The sequence below is a fragment of the Ascaphus truei genome, chromosome 1 (genome assembly GCF_040206685.1).
Source record: "Ascaphus truei isolate aAscTru1 chromosome 1, aAscTru1.hap1, whole genome shotgun sequence".
NCBI lineage: Eukaryota > Metazoa > Chordata > Amphibia > Anura > Ascaphidae > Ascaphus > Ascaphus truei.
The window spans coordinates 71,054,632-71,080,973 of record NC_134483.1 but is presented as its reverse complement, the minus strand read 5'-3'; the positions used below and the strand labels follow the sequence as shown (position 1 = coordinate 71,080,973).

The following is a 26,342-nucleotide window of genomic DNA, read 5'->3' as shown; positions in this document are numbered from 1 at the left end:
AGGTGAAAGGATTATTGTCGGTCCGTACCTCGAACGAGACACCATACAAGTAATCACGAAGTTTGTCCACAATGGCCCACTTGAGGGCCAAGAACTCGAGTTTGTGCACGGGGTAGTAATGCTCACTGACAGTAAGACTGCGGCTGATATACGCTACAGGTCGCAATCCCTCGGGATATTTTTGATGTAATACTTCTCCTAGGCCGTTGAGGCTAGCATCCACATGTAATATGTACGGTTGTTCGGGGTTGGCATAGGCCAGCACAGGGGCCGCAGTCAGACTCTGTTTCAGATCTGTAAAGGCTTGTTCACACTCGGGTGTCCATTTGTCCCCGAAGGACAGGGCAGGTGTGGCCTTCCGTCCTGTGTCCTCCGGATATATTTTGAGGAGGCCATTGAGGGCTTTGGCCCGTCGGGAGTACCCTTCCACAAACCTGCGATAGTAGCCGCAGAACCCCAGGAACGACCGCAACTCCCCCACAGGGCGGGGCCAATTAACAACAGCTTCTATCTTGGCGGGGTCCGTGGCAATTCCCTCGCCGGACACTATGTCTCCCACGTAAGTCACCGACGTCCAGCAAAAACGGCATTTATCCAAGGAGAGTTTGAGCCCTTCTTGCGCTAATCGGTCAAGTACTTTCAAGAGTCGAGCCTCGTGCTCTTCCAGTGTTTTCCCGAAGACTATGATGTCGTCTAAATATACGAGGCATTCTCGGGGGTTCAAGTCACCTAGAGTCTTCTCCATTAGCCGCTGGAAGGTGGCGGGGGCACCGCATATGCCTTGGGGCATACGGGTGAATTGATAGAACCCTAGGGGGCAAATGAACGCCGTCTTCTCTTGATCCTCTGGGCTCATAGGTACTTGGTAGTAGCCAGACCGAAGGTCCAGTACGCTGAACCATTGGCTCCCATGTAGGGTATCGAGGATTTCTTCTTTGCGGGGAAGGTTATACTGGTCCGGTACCGTTCGATTGTTCAGTGTCCGATAGTCAACACATAACCTCACGGTCCAATTCTTCTTTCGCACGACCACTATGGGTGAGGCATAAGGGCTTCGTGATTCCGTGACAATTCCGGCTTCTTCCATTTCATTGATCGCAGCTCGTACATCCTCTACGTCCCTAGGGGCTAGCCGACGGGAACGCTCCCGGAAGGGTTTTGTATCAGTCATCCGAATGGTGTGTTGGGCGTTGCGGCTACACCGCACATCCATTTCCCTAGTAGAGAATACTGATCGTCTTTCTTCCAGCTGTACTCGTAATCGTTCTTTCCAGGCGTCCGACAGTCCGGATGAACCCAAGTCATAATCTAACGGTGATCCGGGTAAATTCTCCCTATTCGCTGTCCCGCGTCGATGGCCATGGGGAAGGGCGAAAGATTCTGCACCATCACAAATTCGACGGGGAATGGCTGTTGGCAAATCCCGGAATTCCGGCACTAGCCGATATCCTCGGCAGACATCTTCTTCGGGTGTGCTTTCTAAAGAAAACAGCTGCTCCTGGCCTACTCGTTCAGCGTAAGCACACCAGGCGGGTACCCTCTGCGTCTCACCGGGTAAGAGTCTGGTCAACCCTCCCCGCCCGCAGAACAACAGTCCGTAGTCCTCCGAGGGGGATAGAGGAGGAGCTGGATCCACCTGGACTAGCTGCAATTGTAGGCTGGACATGGGCAGTTCATTAGCTTCTTGTCGATAGGCCCGGATGACGGCTTGTACAATGTCCGCATTCGTGCCTAGGATGATCGGATACTTAGGTGTATCTTTGGGTTCAGGGCACACCAAGGCGTCCACCTTCATGGGGTGACACTTCCCCGTGTTGAGCTGCTGTATCTCCAGATCAACGGTCACCAGCCCATCGATGGGGTAGTCGTCATCGCTTAAGCCTCGTACTTTGATATGCCCTGCAGCTCACAGAGGCCGCTTCTGGAGGTGTCGATCATAGAACCCCCGATATATGATGGTGACTTGAGACCCCGTGTCCAGTAGTGCGGAGGAGTAAATCCCATCCACTAACACCCGGATCAGCGCTACCGGTCCCACGCGGTTACCCTCTGTCACGGAAGACTCCTGTGGCGAGTAGGATCTCAGTGGCCGGAAAAGCAGGAGGTAGTAGGGGTCACAATCAGAGGGTCCGAGGCAGGCGGCAGACAACGAGGTCAGGTAACAAGCAGGGGTCCGAGGCAGGCGGCAGGTAGCGAAGTCAGGTAACAAGCAGAGAGGTCGGCAACGAGGAGACTGGAACAGGACAGGCGGGGCAGGACAGGTCCGGGAGCAGGGAATGAGAATGGGGAGCAGGGACTGAGACCGGGGAGCAGGGACTAAGACCGGGGAGCAAGGAACAACCAGGGACAAGCAGATTACCAGCAAGGGCCTTTACTAAGAACAGAATCAAATACAGACAGGTTCAGGAACAGATCAGGATCAAAGACAGAGGCACGAGCATAGGAGTCTGACTTGAAACAAAGGAAAGGGAAACAGACAGGAAACAGAACTATAAGACAGAGAGAGGAGCAACAAGAAGACAGACAGACAGAGGAACCCAGAGCAAACAGAAGGCAGCAGCACACCCGGTGGACAAAGAAGCTATGGCTAGGCAGGAGGTCTAGGCGACCTTGACACCCTCCTCTTCAGGGTCCTCGCCACTTTGGGGGGACACCGGAGTTTCTGGACCGACCGCATACACACCGCAGACCATGGCCTGGGGCGTGAACTTCTTGGGTGACGGGCTTCTGTGGCGAGACTCTCCCATCCGACAATCGTAGGAGATATGTCCTTTCTTCCCGCATTTGTAGCAGGACATATCCCGGGGTAGGGTACGGCGGTCATACGGAGGCGAGGTTCGTCCAGCATATTTCGGCCGTTCGGGACCTGGTTTGTCCGGTGGGTCCTCCTTCTTTTCAGCACTTCCTTTTGGCTTAGTGCTGCTGACTGCTTTAGCCTTCTGGGTGAAGTGAAGCATAAGATGCATCTCGTGCTCTTTGACTTGCTGCAAGAGTTTGATAAACGAGGGAGGGGGCCCTCGAGTTAGGTTGTCGCGAATCATGTTGGCTATAGGGTAAGTAGGACTGGACCCTCGTAGGTATTGTTTGTGGAGGTATTCGTCCATCTGGGAGGCGGCCACATATTTATGATGCAGCAGGGGCCCAAGGGAGATTTGCACTCGGTGTATATAGGCAGACAGGTCCTCACCATCCATTTGATTTATGGCATAGTATTTGGCCCACAAGGCCCCATCATCCTCGGTCACACTATAGGCCTCAACTAGGAACTCGATCATCATATGAGCGGTTAGGTCGGGGTACTGCTCTCGATGAATGCTGATCAATGTGGACGCCGGGGGTCGTAAGCACTCCATGAGTGGTTGCCGTTTCACCACGTCGGTGCAAGACCATTCCTCCATTACTCCCCTAGTGTGCTCCTTCCACGGGTCTATCCCATCCTCTCTTGTGGGTACAGGTAGCGTCCCCGAGAAGGCCTTTAATTTCCGGTAGCTTTGTGAATGCATGGCTAAGGTAAGTGTTTCTACTAATGGCGGCAAGCTGGAGGGGGCAGTTAACTGGTCTATCTTGTCATTGAGTTTCTGCAGCATATCACTACGCACCCCTACTTCGGCGGATGTGCTAGACCCGGGTTAGCTAGAGTCTGACCGACAGCTAGCCGCCACGCTCGCGGGATAGTGAGCAAAAGGAAGTGTGGGGTCATCGTCATCTAGTACCCCCACAGGAGGGTCCCGAAGTGGATAGACAAAAGGGCTGCCGCTAGGTGGAGCATCAGGCAGCGGCAGATATTGAGGGATGGCAGGTTCTAGTACTACTAGGTCTCGCCGGCAATCTACTAGCAAGGTGTTCCATTTAGCATCTTGGTCTATGAGCACATCTACTAGGCGGGCTTTGGCAAAACCCGGTAGTTGTCGTAGGGCCATTTGCAAAGTCTCTAAAGGTAAGGCCATGGGTACTCGTGTCACAGCTACGGTGCGGCGGGCATTTGCAGCGCCCAGTCGCTTATTTGCTGATGGGAAGGAAGGGCCATTGTGGCGGTAAGTTTGTCTCAAGGGGCACCCCAGGTCTAAGATCTCAGCAGCGCCTCCAAAATTAGCCCTGGTTCCTAGCGAACACAGGCCATTACCATATGCTGTATTACCTGTAGGCTCACAGGGTCTGAGCCTCTGCCACAGAGAGCCTGGGGTACACACAATATCTATAACTTGGTGCAGCGCCTCCACCTGCGACAGCTTCCACCCGAGGGGAAGTGGGTCTTCACAGGACTTATGTACATAACACACACACACAGCAATATCCCTTAACCAATTAACTTTACTTGCAGTAACCATATATGTTATACCAACAGGTGTCCCTCCCTAGAGGAGACACTATACTCGGCATCTCGCCGAACGCTCACCCTCCCTACTCCCTTCACCGGGTGATCCCACAGCGTGTCCAGTTCCCATTGGGAATAGTTCTCCCACCCTCAAGTGAGTCAATGAATGTGTATGAGTGTGACTGCACAGCCACTGTGTCCTGAATGAGTGATGGTACCATTGGTGCCCTTTAGAATTACCTGCCGGGCACTCCAGTACCCGGTGCAGCTACTATCTTCACAAAAGAACAGGCGAGGTGTAGATGACGTCACCCTTAGGTGTCTAGGGCGATCCCACCCAGACACGCTGAGGCTGGATAGCGGGGCCTGCGCCCAGACCTCCCGCCAACTTAAAACTGTCCCGGTGGTGATAGTGTGGCAATAAAGGGAACCGGAACCTAACTATGGCCAGTCCCTAGCTCCGCTTGTCTCTACGGGAACTCAGGGCCTAGCTGGGCCTGGGGCATGCGGCCTAGGTTGGAGGCGGTCTGCCTCCCCACACTGAAGCTCCTCCTCTCCAACCAACTCTGACCTCATGTGCGCGCAACCACTTCCTTTTCCTCCTGGCCTCGCACCTCATTGGTCCATGCGCATCACGGGGACCCGCGGGGGCTGCTGGGACCCGTCGTGCTCTACCTCCTTCACGGGCTTTTCCTCACCCTTGCTCTGCGCATGCGCAACCTCTGCTAGGCTAAGTCTGCGCTGACGCCAACCACAACATGGCGGCTCCCTTATGCGGAACCTCCGTTATCGGAGTGTTCCCTAACTGCAGCATACCCACCCATAACAACCAAAGGGTGGAAAGAGGTTCCTGGCTACAATAAGTATTAAGTACAATATTTAGATTCACCTATAACCCAAATAGTTAACAGAAGTCTAATATCTTTATGGGAATAAAGGACTACTAGAAGTACTATACAATAGAACCTGAAATTTTATCTGGGGGAAATATTATGGCCGCTAGGGGACATGACATTGTGACTTTTCCAGTGGGTATCTTTGATATTTTCACTGGAAATAAAACTAGAAATATCTCCAAAGCCTATTGGCTATTTTACTGATTTTCTGTATGGGCCTACATATAATGCACGTATATGCAGAGGTGTTTACCAAATGTTGCATTATTGTCTATATATATATATACACACACACAAAGTATATTTATAGATATTCAACAGATATTAATATTTGGTTTTGAACTGGCCCTTTACATTTTTGCTTATCTCCAGTTTCATAAGTACAGTAAGTGACACTGCTAACCAGAAAAGCAATTGATCTTAATGGCTAGTGCTTATTGTAGTTCTTGACAAAGTGCTAATTATTATTAGTGCCAAGTATGCCAAAAACTGATCTACTGGTGAGGTGTAAGTGTTGTGAATCCTTTTTTTTAAAATCAAGCCAAATCAGGGAGATCCCTGAAGATGGTCAAGTGGTGATATTACTATATGGTATTAGTGTGCATGTACAAATAGTAACGCAAATAATAATAAAAAATACAATCAACTATTTGTGGGCAAGTAAATTGCACATATTTATGTTGTGTATAGGAAACACATATCCAACTGTCAATATTAACAATCCATGCTGAAAAAAATATTTTCGTGGCAAAATACTGCTATTAATATGTATAGACACAACATTATGAAAACGGCCATTGGTATTAATCAATCCTGCTGGATAGGAGTGCTGTGCACAAAGGTGGCTATTCTATTTGTTGAGAAGTGGCGAAACACCTAGTTATTTAGAAAGTAACTAATGTGAGTTTTACGTTACGACACTTTCAACAATTGATTAAGAAGTTTTAATCAGGACTCCAGAGATTTGTAACAATTCCAAGTCAAGGGTTACCTAACATCATATCCACCAAGAGTAAAGAAGAACTCCAGTATCATTCCTGTAATAAAAAAAGGGTACACTACTAAATGGGCATTATAGTGAAAAGATCAGGAATAAAATGTTCAGTTATTAGATCAACTCACCCTACTATAGAGATGATTCATTGAAGGTTGTGATACATTTTAGCGGGCAAACATTAGAGTTCTTCATAGATTAAATGATAGTGTACAGAGCTTTATTGTACATTGAAGGAAGAAACCTATGAGGTTTTGAAAGCTCTTTAATTTAATCTACAGTATGAAGGTTTGATAAATGGTCCAATAAGGCTACTATCACTTTATATAGATAAAACCAATGGCTAGTTTTCTGGTTTCATTTAACCAAATGCATATCATTGTCAATTAATTAAAATAAAATCTGTCCACTGAAAACAAAAGTTCTTAAATGAACAGACAGATTGTTATTGGGGACAGGTCAATCCAGCAGGGCCTGCTCTGAGTTTTTCTAAGTGCTTATGCCATGTTATATAACCAATGGGTTGAACATGAAGCAGAAGATTGGTTATGATTCTAATGCCCCATTTTAACACACTTCTAACCAAAGTTTGATTACAGTAGTTCAACCTTAAAAACCAGACATAACAAAAAACAGTAATTGGAACATATTGTAACACATTAAATACAGTATTTCCTTGATTGTAAGATGCCATCGATTGTAAGACGCACCGTTGACTTGGCACTTACAATCGAGGAAAATAACTTTTCACTTAGCATGTTTCAGGAGCGGTCCCATGTCAGCGGAGGATGAAACGGGCAGCAGCGGCAGGAGAGGTCCCACGTCTGCAGAGGATTGAAGATGGACTGCAGGCGAGCGTGAGGTGTACGCAGGAGAAGATCATCATCGAACAGAAAGTCAGACACCGATCAACTTCTGGTGTTACAGCACGCTCCTCCCCAGCCGTTCCGCTATGCCGCTCTCCTACTGCTCAGGTCTCCAGCTCTATGATGATCTTCTCCTGGTGCCGCCACCGCACACCCGCTGTCCATCTTCAATCCTCTGCAAGCATGGGACCTCTCCTGCTGTCACCGTCGCCGCCCAGCTCATCCTCCGCTGACATTTGACCGTTCCTGAAACATGGTAAGTGAGGAGGGGGTTAGTAGACACTTTTTTTTCTTAATTTTTTTAAAAACATCGATTCTAAGATGCAGCCCGATTTCAGACGTGAAAATCGGAAAAAAGGTGCGTCTTAGAATCGAGGAAATACGGTAATCACATGAAAAGCACAATTAGGCCGAGATTATAGTGGGCTCACGCACGTGTGTGCAACCAAGCGCATGGCATCGCCCGCGCCTCTCGCCCGAGCGATGGGTGAACTCAGCTTCCAGCGATTGGGGAGGCATGGGAAGGCGTGGCGGACGTGTCACCAGGCTGGTTCGCCCTCAATGGCTGAACCGCTCACGTGATGCGGCCGCCGCACGAAAAGACAAGATCATTTGTCTTTTTAAAAAAACTGCCGCGCGGTCGCTCTGCAACACTAGCTCGGTCGCGCGCACTATGGGTAAGATAAGAAGTATGTTCTCGATAAAAACGCGCACCGTTGCGAGCACCATAATCTCAACCTTACTGTAGCTAGCAAAGCTATCACTCTTGCTGGTATAGTTGCCACTTCACAAAGAAAAATCTATCTAAGCACACATATCCAACTTCATATATGCAACTATTCTCAGTTAGCAACTATTCTTAGTTAAAACCTGCTGAGAAGATAATTCAGTTACACTGTTGTACAATACCTCCAAGTCACTCATGAGTAAAGGCTACAATATAAACCATTTGACCTTTAAGTTATAATGAAGTTGAAGATGTTTCTGTCCCTGTTTAATATACTTTAAACGCAACATGTGCTCACAACATCAATATCTTTCTGCAAGTCTTCATAACGATATTCCATGAAAACAATTGAGGTTATTGTTTCCTAGCTGACAGCACCTGTGAAAACAGCAATATTAGGTTTGGTAAGAAAAACGAAATTGACTGAATCAGCTCATTTCACAATTAAATCCTGCTGAAAGTTATTAAAAGTACTCTTTCGTCCTAATGATAGCTTTATACTGTATGATCTAATGTAAAATTAGAAACAAAACAATCCATAATCCTTTTTCCTAGCTGATTCAGCAAATGTATGAAAAGTTACAGAAATACTGACATAAAAAACAAAAATTAAGTAAGAGTTAAATGTGTGTCAAGAGTTTAAATGTGTGCTTTTTAGAAGCTCAGATCTTTCAAGCTGCAAAGATTTAGATGAGACTTGGAAACGTTTTTGTGTCACAATGTACATGTCTATTATTAAATGATCTTGAAAAAATCAAGCTTTCTGTAATGCCATTGCTAAAATATTTTGCAACCAAAATCAACTATTGTGGAGCATAAAAGAGTTGTAAGAGTTGACAAGATTGTCAGGTCCAGAGGACGGAGAGAGAGAGGAGAGGTTAGCGTTCAGGGTATATAGTGCAAAAAGAATGGGTGTACCCAGGTACTCTTTAGTGAAATGGCTTTTTTTTTCAAATCACAAAATGTGAATTAAATTACATCAAATGTGCTATAACCCAAATGTATAAGTTCAAGCAAATATTACAAATAAAGTCAATATCCAAAATATTCAAAAACCTATATTATTCAATAAAACCTTCACCCCAATATAGTGAAAAAAGTTATTAAAGGTATAAACGCAGCAGCTCCAAAAATCCTCGTCGATCGTCCTCTGGTCCCGAAATAGCGTAGTTGTCTAAGTATGGGGAGCGCTTGCAGATCTCGTAGTGAATATGAAAGATAAAAAAATATGAATATTAGTCTAGCCAGTTGGTGAAAAAAAATGTATAACAAAAAATGTGTTAGTCCCACTCACAAATTATGATGGTAATATAAGCAAATCAGTCTGTTTGTATAGATTTCCAGAGAGGGGGCCTCTCGAACTGTATGAGGCAGAATGTTCTAAATAATGGGAGCAGTGTGGCTAAAATTTCAGGCCCCAAAGGAAGTCAAGGAGATGCTGGGAACTGTTAGGAGTCCTTAATCTGCAGATCAAAGTGAGCAAATAGGAGTGTAGCTGGGACCCAGGTCAGGAAGTGCTTTGAATGTCACCATGCCAATCTTTAAATAAATTCACCCTTTTACAGGCAGCCAGTGCCGGGAACACAAAACAGGTGTCATTTGGAAAGTATGGGTCTGGTTAGTTACCAACCTGGCCGCAGCATTCTGCTCCAGCTGCAGGCAGCGCAGTTCTTTTTCCGGAAGAATCAGGTAGAGTTCACTGCAGTAGTCCAGGCGTGAGGACACAAAGGCATGGACGAGCATAGTAAGGTCCTCTGGGGGGATCAAGTGCTTAATCCTAGCTATGTTCTTTCGGTGGAAGAATGAAGATTTGATCATGACTGTGTCAGGAATAAGTAGAAAGGGGGTGGGGGGTATATAGGATGGCGCTCTCTACTAGAACAAGTGATGGAGAAACGCACTGTATAGGTTGTGAGCAAATAAAGTGCACAGTGCAAGTGACATAAATAATAATTATTAAACAGTGACTGTGTTATCAGTGTTAAAAATATAATAAGCTGTGAGCCTCCACTTTTTCTTGATATGGGGTTCTAAAATCCTAACCCCATCTCAAGATAAAGTAGTAGACAAAGGCTTAAAGTTTGCACCAACTGTAGGCCCAAGTGGCTTCGAATTATTTATAGATTCCAACAGGTTCTTAAGAAAACTGACAGTCAAAGTTTTTTCCTCAACAAAGATACCAAAATGAGGACAGCGGGCAATCCTAGGATAGATCTCTCTATCACCAGTGATATTCCGAAACAAGAATATATACATACACTAATTGAAACAAAAATCCACCTTTTATCCCCGGGGAAGCAAGAGGATTTTTTTAGATGTATTTGAAGTCACTTGTGAATCCTTTCCGGTAGACTGATAATCTTGGGGATTAACTCTCTGACTCAAAATCTATCAGAGTATGTCGATATATATTCCTACAGAAGTACGTAAAACACCAAAGATCTTATCTAAGAGACACTACAGATGTTTTAAATCTCTTAGACAATTTCCTGTGGGAGGAAGGATTTCTGCTGGCCACCTGTGATGTGACCTCTGTATATACATCCATAGGTCACAAACAGGGGTGCGAAGCAAGCAGCAAGGTCCCGAGAAAAGATAAGGACATGACTGATATTCAAGCAGCATTTAATAGAGAGCATAGATTTTATTTTAAACCACAACTCGTTCTATTTTAATGGTCCTCATTATTTGCAAAAATGTGGAACTGCCATAGGGACCAAGTTTGCATCGAGCTACGCGAACCTCTTTATTGGGTCATGGGAAGATGAGCACATCTGGTCATCTACGGTGCTCGGTGCGAGCTTGGTCATATGGCGGCGTTTCATTGATGACATAGTACTAGTGTGGAGGGGCAATATACAAAGCCTCAATGAATTTATGTCTGTATTAAACACCAACAATGTGAATCTTAAATTTACCCATCAAGTTAGCAATGAATGTGTTGACTTTCTTGACCGGACCATTTATGTTGATGGTGGGAAATTAAAGACCAAGACATTCTTCAAAAGTGTGGATAGCAATAATTTTATTTAGCGAACAAGCTGCCACCACCCCAAATGGGTAGATAACGTACCATTTGGCAATTCAAAAGGCTCAAAATTAATTGCACTTGGGGAAACTTTCAAAACACAATCACATTTTCTGCACAAACGTTTTATAGAAAGGGACTACAAAGCTGACATTCTGGATGAAGCACTCAATAAAACTCGCAATTTAGATTGGAAAGATCTGATTAAAGTAAAAAATAAAACAATCCAACTATGAGTAAGAGTGAAAACAACTTTGAATGAGCATTTCTGACCAGCTACAATAAGGATGCCATGAAAGTGGTTTTATTACCTAACCATGTATTTTCTTTTTGTAATGGCAACTTTCTTAAATACACTTTGTGCTAACTTACTTTTTAAGCTCGGTGCTTTAATAAAAACGACACAGGGATTTTATGGTAGAAATTATGCTTCTTAATCTTCTTTATTTTATTTGAGGCTCTATTCAATTGTGTGATGAATGAATGGCACAAAATTCAGTTCAGCTTTATCTTTCTGTTTTCTGTTAGAAGAATCATTGTACAGGATTCATTTACAGTATCTAAAAGGCCTGCCTTTTCTTTGGCCATTTGATGTTTTCTTTGAGATAGTTTCTTTCTCATGGATACAGATTGTTATTCTCCCTCATTAATACATATTACCACTCCTAAACGTAATTCCCTGTTCATTGTGTATCATAAAAATGTATAGAGTTTTGTTTGTTGTCAATACTAAGCGTATTTCGGTCCGTCAAGACTAGTCTGACGTCATGGCGCTGATGGCACACGATGACATCACAGACTATACGGTGGCGCATGAATTGATGCTATTCAAAAAATTGGACTTCTGAACACTTGGATATTGAGCCCCTGAGGAAGCCGATTGCCTTGTGAAATGTGTAGGGCGAGTTGCGTTACTCTACTGAGCCTGAGAGGACCTTGCCTAGTCTGAACCTACACCCCCCGAGGACGGCCCAAGAAAGGACTGGGCTCCATGTGCAGGTGGCAGAGTGGAGAGATTGTTTGTTCTTGCTGCGAGCTCACAATGCTCCCTATCAATATACAATTTGTGAGCACATTATTATTTTTTTTAAATAATTATGCTATGTTGGCATTCTATCTTTTTCATTCTTGAAACGTCCTGGAGTTACTCTCTGATCCTTGCCTATTCCCAGACCATTGCCATACATTCCACTGTTGGTTCCCAATGCTGAAAAGAATTTGGAGTGTGTGAGTGCATTTGACGCTGGTTTACTGATCTTATGCGATTTTTTTTTTTAAATATACTATGATGCATTATTTTGTGCTATCTTTCTCTTTTCACATATCTCACAAGAGCTGCGCCCCTGTTTTAATACTGTGTGTTTTGACCCTGGAAAGGTTTTTTGGAGCAGCACCTCGCATTCACTAATGGGTTGTATTTTATTTTTTTCTACTTTCTATTTTATCACTGTAGTACTGCTTCCCTACCCCACTCCCCCCCTCCCCCCCTCTGGGAGATCTTGCCTAGGCTACAGGTCTGTGTGGTGCTGGTTACCTGTGAGGGTCCAGGAGGGATGAGCTTCCGCGATGTTGTGGGGAACAGGACAGGCTTTAGGTGATCCTCAGGTTCTTTTCATTTGGTGACAGCGCCTCCGTAGCAGGCTACAGCAGAGCTGCAGGCAGTCCCTACCATGACAGTTCTTTTCTCCTATACTTCTGTCCAATAGACTGCGACTTAGCCAGAAGTATATAAAAGGGTCTTTATTTGATGCAGCCACTGCAGATTGTATAACAGCATTTGCATATAGTGGAGAATGGGTTTCCGGCCCTTGGATAGTGCTGGCCAGCAGATAATATTGAGGCCATATGCTCTGCACAGAACTTGATTCCCTCGGCCCCAGAAGGGGCTGAGCTCCACTCCCTTCCCCGGTTGGGAAGGCACACAACTGACAACCCCAAGAGGGGAAGAGCTGGACTGACTAATAATTTGAAAGGCATCCTCTCTAATGCAAAAGGGGAGGCCACATGGGTCTGCACCATGATTGGCTGCAACACAGACCCAATGTTACCACCTCTCCTGTCACTCAGGCAGGCTGTGTGTGGGGGGGGGGAGGTAACCCCCACAGGATAGCCCATCACTGTCTGTAGCTATCAGAACTTACATGACAGAAGGGCAGAAAGATAGTCTGGACCAGCCATGGCTATATCACTAATTCGAGTTACTATCATCACTTGCACTTGAAATAAGTTTTTCACTGAGGCAACACTTTTTGTTTTCAGAAAAGATAATGTGGTGACAAAATGTTGGAATTTCCAAAGATATGTTTAGATTCCCAGAGTCCCATGAAAATATTAACATAAGAGGGTAAAAAATATTGTGAATCAAAACTTTAAATGTGGGTACTGTATTGTTTGTATTTCTGAAAACCCTTTTTTTTTAAAAATGAACGTTAAGAGAATCAGATCTCCTTATGACATAATCACTTTTATGAATTGTAATTTGAGTTATATAAATTATCTCCTGAAATGTGGCTATGGGAAAGACTACATTAGTAGGACTATGAGACCTCTCAGTACTTGCATCATGGAATATTATATATCAGATATTCTGTTTCAAGACATTTTACTACCTGTCCACAGAGAGGGATTGAGAACTTCATACTCTCGGGCATTGAATGTATTCCAACCTCAATTAGGGGAGGAGATACACTCCAACTCCTGAATAAACAAGAGATTGTTTGGATTTTAACACTAGGAACACTGTATTCACCTGTAAAAAAAAATGTTGATTGGGAACTTTGTTATGTCCCTTAATTTTGTCATATTATGAAGAATATGGTTTATACATCTCAGATACATACTCATTTATACCCATTATAACCTGACCTACTCCCATATCAAAGTTCCTACGATTCTGTGTCCCTGTCCTACTGCTCGCTTCCCAATTCAACTCTATTTTGTCCAAGACCTGGAAAACTTGTTGTCCCAACTTCACAGTGGGGACACAAAAACACTGTTTCAAACTACATGCCAATCTCTATATTCCCAATACTATCTAAAGTCATGGAAAAATATGTCCACTCCCATTTAAGCGATTACTATACCAAGACAAATTTCCTTAGCCTATTCCAATCTAGCTTTCGCCCAACACACTCCATAGTAATTACCCTTCTAAAAGTTTGCAATGAGATCCAATGTGGAATGGAACTGGGACAACTTACTGGTGCAATAGTTCTACATTTTGCAAAGGCTTTTGATAATGTTTATCATGTTATCTTGGTAAACAACCTGCAGTGCTCTGGTATAGGGGAACATGCTTTAAACTCGTTTCACTCCTACCTCTCAGATAGGTCCCAACATATACAAACAACAAAATCTGGAGTGCACAAAAAGTGTATTGTGAAAATATTGGAAATATTAAACGTGTATACCCAGTGATAGCACAGAAACAATTTTTTCAGAAAAAATATGTAAATGATTGAATACAAAGTGTAGGTATAACATACAAGGGAAAACAAACAAGTGAAAAAATGACGTGAACCAGAATAAATATTACAAATAACCTCCCTTTTGAATATATAAGTCCGCTGCTATTTTAATAAGATGTCTGGGCATCGGGTTTAGAAGGAATACAGAATAAATGGGCAGAGAGCTCTCATAGTATCGTATTATTGAATAAAAATGGTTGGATAACAGCAATTGTGAGATATACACGTACGGAAATAAAATGGATTAAAAGCATGTCATTGTCATGTCATGGGGAAGCTGTGGGTCGCCCATTACCACCCAATCAGGGACATCAAGGTAAGTAGGAAATGTCCTCTGTGGCTCAAAGAATGAGCTGCCAAACGAAGAGATCTTCCAAGAAAACCGACTGCAGCCTAGATCTAATGGGTCTCTGTGCTCCATCACTAAGCACCATGGAATTGGAGCTGCTCATCCGGGAAAGGACTCCCAGTACAAGGCGTGCATCCTACAGTATGATGTCAACGCCTGGTGTGCCATATAAGTCCAGCAAATACCGCACAAGTAGATAGTCCATAGATACTCCTATACGTTTCGTGGCTACAGGGCAACTTCATCAGGGTTCACAAATGTGATTTCGATCAAGTCTTATAAACCCATCCTTGGTCAATCAATGGTTAAAAAAAATAATGTATCATGTGACAACATACACTATACAATCATGCTGACATTTAAACAACACCTAAACTTTATACAAAAAATATATACTGTGATAGCACATAAAACGACATATAACAAATGATAAAAAATAAAATGCATATTATTAAACATGGATACATAAAGTGAGATTAATCCATGAATAGAGCTGAAAAGAAAAAAACAAGAGATAATTCAATGATTAGAGAAACAGATATGTAATCAAATATACATAAATAAGCGTAATAGGTGGTACAAGATTATGAAGAAAAGAACCACCATTAAGCGTAGCTGAAAAAACATAAAACATAAAAGTAAAAAGTAAAAACATAAAAGTAAAGAGAGAATTAAAAAATGTACCCTACCATAAATAGAGATTATAGAACAAATGAGTTCAAGAGAACCCACATTAAACACATCAATGATAAGACAAATCTAATAAAAATCTGGACAAGATCCATCAGTCTTAAATGACAAAGGGATTGATGTTGTTCCAATCAATAGAAGAACAGTAGATCAAAAGAGAACCTTATCTAGACTTGAGAGTTATTGGGTCTATAAGCTTAAAACTCTAATTCCCCTAGGCCTCAATGAGGATATTGATATCATATCTCTCCTTTAACTTGAGATAGAGGATATAAGTCCTCCCTCTGTACATTACCCTGTTGTACTCTACTTTAAAGTATGCAATTGTAGTATATACTTTGTATGTGTTCATGAGTCTATGTTATGTGTACACACCTCACATACTATATAATATTTTATGTACACTTTTAAATACCTTTTCCCCCTCTTTTCTCATACCCTATAGTTTATACTGTAGATTTGGATTTTAATAAATTTGTATTCAATTTTTATTAGATGTTTCCTATATTTGATGTGTTTAATATGGGTTCTCTTGAACTCATTTGTTCTATAATTTCTATTTAGGGTACTTTTTTTTTTCTTTGATTCATCCATTCATTTATATTTTTATTTATCTCTAAATATTTTCATTTTTCGATAGGTCTGCTCCATTTGTCTCTTAAAATGAATGAACACACAATCCCTACAAGCTCTAACCCCAGAACCCCACCACATCATATATTTGTGTCAAAAGGAGTGCTACTGAGCGTGGCCAAATGTATACAACAAAAGACAAAAATACACAATGCTACATCCAATGTGACAAAACACATAGGTAAATACTTCAATGTAAGTATTCTCATGAGTAAAAGTCATTTAGTTAAGCCCTTTGACCAAAGCGTTATAAGCCTAGAGCAACTTCACGGCATGACCAGTACTGTATGCAGGTCCTAACACTACCTGTGAACATTCTCATTTACCTCTGCAGTGGAGAAGGAATGGTCTCAGTGGACCTGTCCTGCACTGGTAAATGGAAAACCTGCTACTGAAAAAGTGGGGAGGGATGAGCTTTAACTTAGGGAGGAGGGGCCACTAACCTCCAACCAACTGATACCAGTTGAAAATTAAAATTAATGAACACACAATCCCTGCAAGCTCTAACCACAGAACCCACCATATCATTTTGTCTCTTCACTGATTACTTTTGTCTCACGTTTTTTCAGCTACAGTACGCTTAATGGTGGTTCTTTTCTTCATATAATTAGCGCATAGATGGTCTTTATATTAGCAATAGTATCTTGTACCACCTACTAGGCTTTTTTTATGTATCTTTGATTATTTGTCTATGTTTCTCTAATGATTGAATTGTCTCTTGGGTTTTTCTTTTCAGCTGTATTCATGGATTCATCTCACTTTATGTATACATGTTTTATAATATGCATTTTATTTTTATTTTTATCATTCGTTTTATGTAGTTTTATGTGCTATCACAATATATTTTTTGGTATAAAGTTTAGATGTTGTTTAAATGTCAACATGATTGTATAGTGTATGTTGTCACACAATAGTGTATGTTGTCACAGGGGCAGCAGCCTACATGTAAAGAAGCCCATATTTAAAGTGGCCCTTTAAGCGTCATTGTGGCGTTTTACAGAGAAGATTATTTGACTCATCACTTATCCTAACAGATTTCAGCTTTATCTTCTCTTCTCGGGTAAGACATCTTAAATCCTGTCTCCAACTCAATCTGTGCTGTGCATAGAGTATTATAGAAAATTAAGCTAACAACACCTGTGTAGGACAATTTACATATTTAATTTCTCTGAAAGTTAGGTTGGAAGAAATGTACCCTCGCAATTTTACCAGAATCGGTCCAGGTGTTTGGCCTGTGGAGAGAGAACACACAAATAAAAACATAAACACACATTCATAGAGGTTTCAAAGTATAGTTGAAGTTTTCACTTTGCTCACTTATTCAATATGTTAAAAAGCAGGGGTCCCAGTATCGATCCCTGAGGTACTCCACTCATAACTTTAGCCCAACCTGAAAAAAAGTTTAAATTACGACAAGTCTCTGTCTATCCTTCAACCAGTTTTCAATCCAGGTGCAAATATGTTTACCAAGTCCAATTTTCTTTATTTTGTACACCAACCTCTTGTGTGAAACCGTATCAAAAGTCTTTGAAAAATCTAAGTAAACCAAATCAACTGCATTACCCTGATCTAAATTCCTACTTACCTCCTCAACGAAACTAATAAGGTTAGTTTGGCATGACCATAAATCCATGCTGACTATTACTAATAATTTTGTTATCCCCTAGGTATTTCATACTAAATCTTCAAGTTGCTTCCCCACTATCAAGCTTACAGGTCTGTCATTCCCCAGTTGTGATCTACTGTAGCACCCTTTTTAAATATAGGCACCACATCTGCTTTACACCAAACTTGTGGTACTGAGCCTGTGTAAATGGAGTCCTTGAATATTAAATGTAATAGTTTAGCTATTACTGAATTTAGCTCCTTAAGAACTCTTGGGTGCTTGCCATCAGGGCCTGGTGCTTTATTTACTTTATTTTATCAAGCCGCCTTTGCACTCCTTCCTCGGTTAACCAATTGACTGTTAATATAGAGGTATATATTGTAGCTTCCTTCCCGTGATACTGTACTATTTTTGCAATTAATTCCTTCCTGGTAAATACAGAGGCAAAGAATGTGTTTAATACCTCTGTTTTTTCCTTATCTTCCATAATTTGCCTGCCCATCTCACGCTGAAAGGGTCCTATATTTTCTTTTTTAATCTTTTTGTTATTCTGATACCTAAGGTACAGTTTGCTTGTCGATAATCTCTTTTATGTTTGAAACTAATTTATCATTGTTGTATAGAATTGATACTTACTATTACTTGGTACTATTACTAATACTATGTATTGTGCTTTTGTTTCCTACCTGCCTGTCTGTTGCTGTTCAGGACTCCTTAAGAACCTTCCAATGAAATGCATGTGCACATCTTAATTTGTACTGTAGATATGTACCAGAAACATTTTCTTGTTGGAAAAGGAAAGTAACATAATTGCATTAAAAAACAATCCTTCACTGTGTCATAATACTGTATTTCTTATTTGATATACTGGCTATAAGCCCATCATCTTGCTGGGTGCCTTTTGTTATGTTCTGACTCTGTGCAACTCTACATTCAATGCCTTTTATTGTTCAGTTGCATGAATTTAAATATATTACAGAGCAGGAAACACTGCATAATATAAAGCTAATGTGACATTTGTTTCAGTGCTGAAGCAGTATAATTTTTATTCAGAAATATTATTCCTGACATTTTGCTATGGCGTGTTTTCCACATGCCTACAGTATGTCGAATTTTCTCATTGAAGTGGGAGTTAAAGTTACAGTAAGACCTTCTTTGTATCTTCCACACCACTACAACATGCTATCCTACAGTAGATCCACAATCAGTGATCCCAGGTAACCTGCTGACCTGAGCTTCTCCCCTGTTGCAGGCTGAGGAGGAAACTCAGCTACAGTGTCTGCCCTCCTCTCTAGCTGCTCAGGGCCTAGAAAGTGCTCATGGAGGTAACAGTAATTGCCCAAAGTGACTGAACTTTGTTTGTCCGCCTTTTTATTTATTCTGTTTCCTGAACTTGTAAAACAGATAACTCTACTTGACACATTTGTGCAATGTCGACATACTCTCGCTATCCTGGCTTTCTTTGTTAAAGATCTCATGGCACATTTACAGCACAATTTCTAAAGACCTACGGTAACAATTAGAAAATTGTCCTACAAAGCAACATTCATGAAATCTAGTTAGAGTACATCAAAAGGAAGAAAAGAAACATATGAGCCAAGGCAATTTAGAGTGGATCATAATATCAAGGAACTTGCTTGCCTTGAAACATAGATGCCATAGTCTCAAGTTGTAATAGAAGAACTGCCAATACTGTGTCAGACTAAATTGTCAATTAAGCCTATATCCTGCCTTCCACATCAGCAAATTCTGGACCCTTCTGGGTGAGCGCATCACTCATTCCTGCCTCCTGAAATGTCCTTGCTGCTAGTATTTATTTATAGATTTCCTCTCCATGAATTGATCTAGTCCTCTTTAAAAAATGATTTTTGCTGTCACAACCTCCAGTGAAAGTGATGAGTTCTAAATGTTTCACTGAGTGAAAAAGTGCTTTGTTTTAAACAGTATAATTTCAGTATGTGTCCTCTGATCCTTGTGTTATGTGAGTCAAGGGAATAACAGTTATTTATTTATTCTCTGTACACTATTTAAGATTTTGTACAATTCTATCAAGTAAACCCTAAGTTTTCTTCTTTTTTTTTCATGCAAAAGTTGTGCAATTCTGATAAAAAAAACAAAATGCAAAGAAATAATCCTATTGTGCATGGGATTCAATGAAATGTCTTTATTTTATACATGTAGGGAAGATTTATTGCCCTGAAAATTGCAACACATTTCTATCGATGCATATTCCCCGTAATCTTTTTAACCTGTCCATACATAGTATCCTTCTTGTCACCCTTCTTTGAACTTTTTCTAGATACATTATTACCTTTTTAAAGATAAACTGACCAGAACTGTATGCAGTATTCTAGATGTGGGTGAGCCATGGTTTTATACAGTACACAGGCAATTTTATATTTTGTTTGATTATTTCTAAATTTGACTTGATTTTATTTGATTTCCTTACTGCTGCTGTTTTTATTCCGTTACAGTATCTACAACACTTCTCTATCAGGATCTCTATCCTGAGTCACAGTAAATGATTCAGATTCCATCAGCGTATATATAAATTCTGGATCGTTTTCTCCCAATATACATTCTTTTACATTTAGGGGGTAATTAGATATCTGACAAGGAGGCCAATAGGGTCATTGTCATGGATGGCCAGACAACTTACATAGGGATCACCGTACAAGGCAGAATAAGGGGTTAAATAAACAGGGGTTTATTCTGGCAAAAGCCAACAGGGAAAATCACAAGCATAAACATAGTTAAAACACGCAAAATACAGTATAAGACCCTTAAAATAGTCAGATTCAGAATCTATGGGGTTAACGAGAGTCTCATCTCTACGTGCTTGGCACTGCATAACCCCATTTACCCGGGTCATCTCCAGCAAATCTAGCCTTGTCCACGTCTACAAAGGCCTCTGACCACTGCTGGCTAATATTTCCAGGCAGGCTCCAATCACCGAGACTACCCACGAGTAACAACCGGCTGTCTGGAACTCTGGAGCAGCCTGGCATTTGTAGATTTCCCCTGCCATTCGAAAGCATGGAGAAACGAAGTTGTGCCAATCACAGCGCGGCAGGAAAGACCATTTCCACTCGTGACATCAGGTGAAGCGGGAGGCAGGGATCAGCCAATCAGAGGAAGCGTCTATGGCCACCATTGCCAGATTAAATCATCCGAGCTGTAGATCCACAAGGTCAGATTGAATGGCGCCGATCAAGAAAATTACTCCGTTTTCAGTCCGTGTGCAAAATCAGCGAAAATCCTTTGGTCTCAACCTCCCCTGAACTCTGCCCTTTCCTCCTGGTCCTCCCAAGTTCTGGAAAACTGTCCAGAAAAGGGAGCCTAAGTGCTCTTACTAGGGCAGCCCCCCATATCCAGCCTAGAGTACAAAATTGTAAAGTAGGGGGGCATGGTTTTCAGGGAGGAAAGGATCTTTGACCTGTCCACCTGTGTCCATCAAGGTGATACTACAGCTCCACATATTGAAAAGCATTACATACACAGGATTACTACTTTCAAAATACAATTACGTTTAACAATTTCATATGGTTTTGGGAAATATATTTAGAGGCAATCTCAGTCCCTCACAATAACCCTTGGCTCATGGGCAGTGACTCTGACAAAAGTTATGGCAGGATCGTGCTTAATCTCTATTTTAACCACTCTACTGTCCTTTTTGACACAGCTGTTTATGGATGTAGCCCTTTTTCCCCGTCCCTAAAGGACCTACCGGTGCTGCCTTTACCTGCTTGGCTAACAGAAGGCCTGAGCCTCTGCTGCTGGGAGCCTGAGGTGCGCTCTCGATCTCCTTGGTTCAGCCCCTCCACCTGCGAGGGATCCCAGCGTAGTGGGATACATCCCTGACAGGAATCAATAACAATAGTAAACACACACACGGGGTATATATCAACTGGTTTACTACACATAGGATACAGTAACCTGTACCACACAGTATAACACACACACAATACAATAACACAGGGTGAGTGTCCGCAAAGTACATAGGGTGCGAAGCACCAATAGCCCTGAAGTCCTTCCCCCAATGTCAGTGCCCACCCAAAGTGTAGGGAGTAACGCTACCCATGCGGACCGTTGGTGCACTTAGATGTGATACCTTCCCGGGCACTCCAGTACCCAGGTACCGCCGAATAATACAAGTGATCTGCCTGATCCACCGACGTAGTTCGGTCCGGTCCGTCCACGAAGGCGTCCGCCTCTGCATGGGGTGAACTCCTGCTGGAGGGTCTCACCGTAAGAGTCTCTTAGTTCAGTGGTGGTCTGGTCTCAGACCACAGGTGGCAAGTCACCACGTGGCATCTTGACACTGGTGCCTAACACTTATAAGACTACGGTGGAATTGTCCCTATCTGGGGGCCTTTCCCTGTAGCAGCCACAAACTAGCAATAGTCGAGACCTAACTGGGGCCTGCGGGGCAATGCTAGGCCTAGTCCAGGGAACCACTGCTCCCTGGATACTACCTGCTCAGTCACCGTCCTCCCAACTGCGCACGAAGCCCTAGCGTGCCAAATGTATTTCTCTTGCCTCAGGAGATCCTGGAAGCCCTATTGGCTGTGGCGCTCACGTGATTAGCAGCCCCTAGGCCTGCTGGGACTTGTAGTCCCATGTGGAGATGGTTCATTAATGGCCACCGCAACTCAATCCTATTGTGCATGCGCCATCCCCACACTGCGCATGCGCAAGTATTACAATTGCGACGCCCTCACAACATCCTGCCGCGGAGCTCCAGCGACCTGATCGCCACGCTCCCAACTCCCGGCGGGTCCGCCACCACTCCGGCGGCCCCCCCACGTACCACAGATGCAGCCGTAGCCTCCCCCTTCTCCGCACCCACATCGGAGGTAAGGGAGAGAAAATGGAACTGGCTACACGGATAAAAATCCCCATTGAAGTGTATAGGGATTCTTTGACTGAACATGCACCAAATAGCTGCTTTCGCAAATATAGAACTACCCCATAAGTATAGTTGAATGTCACTTGTTATTTAACTGCCCAGTTTCCAAGTGTGGGAAGTAAACTATTTTACCTCTTATGCTATCTTTTAGATTTTGATAATCTATGGACAATAAACGATAATCCTTTCATTTCCAAAAACCTATTTTGAGTATAATTGTTTAAGTTGCGTTTCCTTACTGCCCTATAATGCTCCGTTAATAACAGTGGGGATACCAGATCCATTATACCAAAGAAGACCATGTTAGCATGTGTTCTTGTTATGTCAAGAGTGCTTTTCACCTTTTGCATTATTTACCATTAATATTATCAAAGGTCACACAAAGAGGTATTGAATGTATTAATATTCTTTTTATCACATTTGTGTGACCTCTAAATTCAGAAGGACAGATAAGAGAACATGAGTGTAAAAGATTAAATAAGACCATACTGTAGTACTAAAATTAAACGAATCAGATAGGTCTGTTCCCTTTATTAAAGTAACTGTACTGAACTGTACAGAAACTATGCTTCTATTGTGGGACTTAAACCTTTGAGCAGAGTGAAATCTGTTTATGGTTCCCCTATCAAAGAGTCTTTCATCTCCACAAAACAAATTATTAACACATTCCATTGTAGACATGGGGGTGGATGCCTGGCCTTGAAAAAAAGTTGGCCAAAAATGAACATTTTTTATAAACACTTTAATGATAGTGAAGGGCTTCTTGCCAAAGCCCTTGTGCCCAGTGGAGCACTGCAGGCTGATTGTTTGTCTGCAGAAGTCTTGTGGGCTGAGCCTTTTGTGTCTAGGAATTTTCAATTTGAAAGGCAGTGGTGTAGGAGGTGTTGGCCTCCCCAATTCCAAGTGAAGCTTGTTAAAGCACATATAGTAGACTACTTTAAACTCGTTACAATCTATTTTTTTGCTGGATGAATAAACATAATCCTCTGTTCCAGACTGTAAATTATATTTTCATAAACTTAGAATAAGAAGATACTGTAATATAGTGCAAAGTGTTACAAGAAATATAAATCTTTATTCATGGTTTTACTTGTTTCTGATAAAACAAAACTACAGCCTAAATCTTATATTTGCATTTGTCCTTTAATAGTCTGCAATATTGTATTGTTTCCATTCAATATATAAAAAACAAATGTATTTTTAGCAATAATTTGTTCCATCTGGCTGCTACATTCAGATCTATAAAACAGTTTGTTGCAAAATCTTGTCCGCTTATGTTAAAATTAAGTAAAGATTTGCTAAATGTTTTAAGGTGACAGAGAAAAGCAACACAACAAACTGTTAAGAAGTGCAATACATACTGTAGACCTGCACAATTCTGCATAAGATCCTCCCACTTGCTCCATAAATCCCTCATCTCATTGCACTCATATTTGAAAATGGTGCAACTGAGATTAATATATACCTGCCGCAGGTATATTTCCACACGAGTTGCGGGAAAAAAAGACTGTGTTTAAATGTTGATATTGATACATAGAGCAAGCAGAAGGCATTCCACGTGCGCTAGACTCTTCACAGTAGTTTTAGTATATATCCAAACGGATCCATAAAGTTTCTAATTCCAGCTTTGGTCTTGAGTGAGTGCTTTGTTGATTCACCAAACAAACCCAGGCGGATCTCCAATAGCAGAAAGACAAAAAAGACCAAACGCACCAGGGATAAGTAAACATGAAAATATATTCAAAATCACAAGTATTTTCTGAAACTTACAATTAAAAACATGATATGGAGCTCCAAAAGTTAGGTCCCGTGGTTCATTGATGTACTTCCTTGAGGACCGAGTGCACCATGTCCCCGAACCAGCCGAAGAGCACTAGATCCCAGGAGCATCCGGCCGTACAAGTTCGCATATAGACATGATGACACACAATGACGAAAACCTCAATTTGTTTTACACACAACCGTGCTTCATCAGGGGTTCCCGTGATATGTTGAGCTCTACTTCTTACTGCTCAGTTGTCACCTAAGTAAAAAGTTCACGGCAATAAAAATGAATAGACCTTTAAGTCTCCTGGATATTTCTTGAATATGTGATGTTTTTTTTACGGTTTATTTGTAGTTTATTTTAACAGTTTACGGTAGGCAAAATCAGGGAGATGTGGTACACCACCAATGGAAATAAGTAGAGAGAGGGTGATCTCCATAAAAAATTAATGGATTATTCGGTCATGGAGAAAATTGGAGGCACAGCAAACCACCTACATGTTTTGCTCCAAGTGCTTTCTCAAGGGGACACCTTGGTGGTGCACCGCAACTTCCTGCTTTTGCCTACCGTTCCAGTACCTTGGCGGACTGCACACCGGAGGATCCCATCAGTTGATGATAACCATTTTCAAGTCAATCAAGGATCCACACCATAGCAGCATGTGAGTTTCTTTTGACTACAGTATTTAATACTGCTTGTTGAAATGAGCTTAACTTGCAAACCATAAGGGTTTAGAAGGAATCTTGGACGTCAATTCATCCTGGTTGCTACATGTTCTTATAGAGAAATAACCAGTTAGACGTTACCTTCACAAATAGAAACTAGCCCTGCATTTGCTTGCTTTATATGGACATCTGTATAAGGGAAAATCTACTTATAAAGAAAGACATTATCTATATATATTTCTTTGTCAGTGCACTCTTTGAGCCCCAGATTCCATTTTGGACTTCTCACATTATTTTAACAGCTTAAAATGACCACAGACCTCTTGTGATCTCAAGGACAATAGTGATGGTTGGGGACTTTAACTGTCCGATTAAGATGTTAGAGCGCAGCCCCAGCAATTCAGCAAAGCTTTATTTGATGTTCTGACGTCTCGGGGATATGGTCAGTGAGGCATCCTTGCAGGATGTGGTCAGATCCATGACTTTCCACTCCCCTCCAGGTCTGTGAGGCACAGGAAGCACTCCATCATCTCAGTTAATTTCTCTGACCACAGGGTCATTAACTTTCAGGGTAATTATGGAGAAGGTTTCCTCCAAGGTATAGGATCCTGGAAGCTGAACTATGCCCTGTTGGAAAGAGAGAAGATTATGGAGGTGTTGAGCACAGCATACACAGTGTGAGGGGCCAATGACTGTTTCCCCACTACTGCACAATGTTTAGAATTCACAAAGACAAAGATCTGATTCCTGCAGGAACAGGGCAGATGCCTGGAGGAATGGGAACTTGGGGGCCTACAGAGCAAACAGCAGTCCCTTCCCATCCTCCACCTAGAGAGCAAACAGCAGTCCCTTCTCACCCTCCAACACTGCAGATGGATTGTGGATGAGGACATGAAGAAGACAAGAGGGGCATACAAATACATTTTAAGGAAGAATCAAGGTGAATCATCTTCCATTCCAAGTTGGAGAACCTGGAGATGGGTGAGAAATGTAACTCTTTCTTCTTAAGGAGTCGTCAGTCCACCCACACGCCAATGACAAAACTGAGAGACAGAAACAATAACATACAGCAGGGAAAGGAGAAGGCCATGGGCCTCATGAGAGACTTCTACTAGGACCTCTACTCCCCAAAGACTTCAGAAAATATCCAGGTTTACAATTTTTTGTCAGGGATTACAAGTGTCATCCAATTACACCGCATGGATGGCAACAATGGATGCACCACTCACACTGAAAAAGCAGGGCAGCCAAATCCTTTAAGCAGTGTCAGACTCTGAACAGTGACGGTCTTCCAGCTCAACTATATACCAAGCTGGTGATCTCATTGTTGCAGACCTGCTCTTGCTTAACAAGGAAATGGTGGCAGTCGACAGGATGCCTTCTATGCTGAAGTAACAAATGCTGAGGTTCTTATACCAACAGATGGGGGACC

The 26,342-nt window shown here is 42.3% G+C and overlaps 1 long non-coding RNA gene across 1 annotated transcript in view; it reads left to right on the top strand.

Annotated features, from left to right (window-relative positions):
- Nucleotides 1-16,947, top strand: part of LOC142489076 (uncharacterized) — a 29,233-nt gene extending 12,286 nt beyond the window's left edge. Inside the window, exons 2-3 of the long non-coding RNA XR_012799792.1 lie at nucleotides 15,973-16,160; nucleotides 16,895-16,947. This is a non-coding gene — a long non-coding RNA (uncharacterized LOC142489076). The remainder of the gene's footprint in view (nucleotides 1-15,972; nucleotides 16,161-16,894) is intronic.
- Nucleotides 16,948-26,342: the final 9,395 nt, after the last annotated feature.